This window comes from Xyrauchen texanus, chromosome 33 (genome assembly GCF_025860055.1).
Source record: "Xyrauchen texanus isolate HMW12.3.18 chromosome 33, RBS_HiC_50CHRs, whole genome shotgun sequence".
Lineage (NCBI taxonomy): Eukaryota > Metazoa > Chordata > Actinopteri > Cypriniformes > Catostomidae > Xyrauchen > Xyrauchen texanus.
This window is the reverse complement of record NC_068308.1, coordinates 13,266,947-13,269,987: the sequence shown is the minus strand read 5'-3', so window position 1 is coordinate 13,269,987 and position 3,041 is coordinate 13,266,947. Positions and strand designations below refer to the sequence as shown.

Below are 3,041 nucleotides of genomic sequence, written 5' to 3'. Positions count from 1 at the left end.
AATGGCTTTCAAGTTTGTTTGTTTTGTATTTCCCAGCCTAATGCTGATTATAAATAGTTCTGATTTCATTTCAAGCTAAATTTTTACCAAATGTGTAGTTCCTGCATTTTTTGCCTTTTCGTGGCAGAAGAGTCACCATGCACATCAAACCCCCAATGGTTTTGTAATGGATTGCTGGTCTAAAACCTTGAAAGAAATGATAATATGAATTTGTGAAATTAGGTTGCTAATAGTCCCTTTACACAACACATCTGATTCTTCCATTTGAAGATATAGAAAATTGTTGCATGAAAGGCAGAGGTGCTCAGGGTAACAGTGAGTAAATCCTCATTTCCATTTGCGTCATAGTATGTCACTGCGTTTACTTCTGTCACCATGGGGGAACCTGGCTGTGCACAGATAACAGACAACAACCTGCTAAAATCAACAAGAACAAGCAGCAATTTCTGACATTTGTCTCTTCATGATCCATTGATGTCATTGCTAAATGACCTCTAACCAGATCAACCACACCTTCCCTTTAAAACAATCAATTATTTCATTGATTGAACTGTAAGAAATTCAAATTCATTTAAATCTCGGTTTATAGAATAGTCAACTTTTAAGAAAATGAACTTCAATGATTTCACAAATATGTGCACAAGCAATATTTCCTTTACAAAATTATAGAATTTTAAATGTTTATGTTCGTGTAGGTAAGGTTAGTGCAAAAGGGTTTTCAATAGTGGCCTGGATGATGTGTGTCTGATTAATGAATATGAGGCAGACAGTTTATTTAACTTTAGGCATGATGTTTGACTTTAAAGGCTGCCTGTTCACTGTTATCTATGCAGGGTGCGCATACAAATCCTTGTGTAAACTATGGTGTAAATTTATAGTTCGTTTGAATGCACTGTTACACCAGTCCATCTCAGCTCATCTCAGAAGTCGGTGCAAAATCGTATAGGGGAATATTCTACATTCACTGAGGTTACACCAGTAGTAATTAAAATTGGCGTGATCGTCAGCAATGAAATTATTGACCATTTATCTCTACGCGATTTTGTCATCCGATGTCATTTCCACATCAGTAGATCTAAATGCGCAAAAGGTAACAAACGCGATTAAGAAGCGCAATTGGAATGAAACATTCCAGTTAAAAGACTTGAAACGCAATGTTCCGTCCCATAGGAAGGCACCTCAGTTCATGATGGAGCTATATGATGCTGTTGCAGACTCAAACGGGACGCTGAAAAACACAAAAGTGCTGGAGGGAAATATTGTGAGAAGTTTTGAAGGTGTGTAAATTGTAGGAAATGGTGCAATGGATGACGCTACAATGGAATCAATTCATGCGGAGAAATGTAACCTATATGTTTATTTATTTATGTATTTATTTTTTCAAAAATAGGACAATCCAGTGGGTCATATCACTTCTTTAATTTAACATCATTCAGACAGGACGAGCGGGTGATTAAAGCAGAATTCCGATGGTTTCGACGCACACGGCCTTTTATTGGACGTCATTATTTTTACAAAGTAAGTTCAGCAAGTGTATTTGGATTTTCTAATGATGTAATCTATAAATATATATAAAAAAAACACAATAAACATTTGTAAAATGTCGCTGAATTTCAGGTTGACATATATGAAGTGTTGGAGAGCAGAACAAAACCTTGGCGAGGAAATTTGATAAGCTCAAGGTTATTACCTGTATACGCCAAAGGATGGGAGGTGTTCAACATCACAGAAATGGTAAATATAATTTTACTATGTAGAACAAAATTATATGTTAACTATTCACTTTGTTTGTGCTCCAATCCCACTAACTCCCAATAATTACAGGTGACTAAATGGATTCTTAACAGCAGCACAAATAACGGCGTCCTGGTCGTCACAGCTTTACCGTCCGGTAACTGGTTGGAGACCAGCATTCAGGTGGACGAGCAGTCAGATGAGAAAAACGCGTATTTGGTCATTTATTCAGACGACGGACGAAAGCACTTCCAAACCCCACCTTTCTACACAGGTAATAAGCGGGAAAATCATTTTGGTTCAGCACAACATGATTAAAAAATAGACAGCCTATATTAATAACTTTCCTATTGAAAAGACTTCCTAAAATGCAATTAATTCATGATAAAGACATGGGCCGAAACATGCAAACGTTTAAATTCACTCGTCATGTAATGTGATTGAGAGCCCTAATATATATAGCCTAGCTATATATCTTATAGGCCTATTTATGTTCAATCTTGCGCTAATCATTATGTCCACCTCACTTTTGAAATGATTGCTACCCACCTTTGTTAATTTATGCTGCAAAAAAAGATAAATTACGTAAAACTGAAAGTTTTGGTGTCATTGTTGCCTCTCTTTTAGGACAAAATATCAACTCAACTCTTAAATTCCTCGAGTCTATAGAAAGTTTAGTGAAGTCTTCAACGCGCAAGCGCAGGAGTGTGCGCTCGTTAACTTCTACATGCCAGAGAACACACCTCTATGTGGACTTCACTAAAATTGGCTGGTCTGGGTGGATAATATCTCCAAGAGGTTACAACGCATACAGCTGTATAGGTTCCTGTCCGTTTCCACTGGGTGAAGGTCTACGAGCTACTAATCATGCTACCGTGAGAGCCATCATGAACGCGCTGAAACTGTCTCAGGAGGCGGGAAAGCCGTGCTGTGTACCTGATGTACTTCACCCTATCAGTCTCCTGTACTTCGATGATGAAGAAAATGTTGTTCTGAAACAGTACGATGACATGGTTGCGGGCAATTGTGGCTGCCATTAAAATATAGAATGGCAAGATGTAAACGTATTGGTTTAAGTAGGCCCTACTATTTATTTTGAAATGTAAAGATGTAATTAAACGTCTATTTGGATTGTATTTTGGGAATGTTTATTTTATTCAGGCAAAATACAGCATTGTCTGTTATAAGTTTAAACTAACTGTCGACCCACATCTTATCAAGAGTCAGCAGTCTGCGGCTGAAATGTCATGATTGGAAACGCCATATTTGAAGCTCCGCCCACACAGATTAGCTAGCCCACTTTCTAC

The 3,041-nt window shown here is 37.6% G+C and overlaps 1 pseudogene; it reads left to right on the top strand.

Annotated features, from left to right (window-relative positions):
* Positions 1-1,009: 1,009 nt before the first annotated feature.
* Positions 1,010-2,774, top strand: LOC127627250 (bone morphogenetic protein 2-like; annotated as a pseudogene).
* The last annotated feature ends 267 nt before the right edge of the window (positions 2,775-3,041 follow it).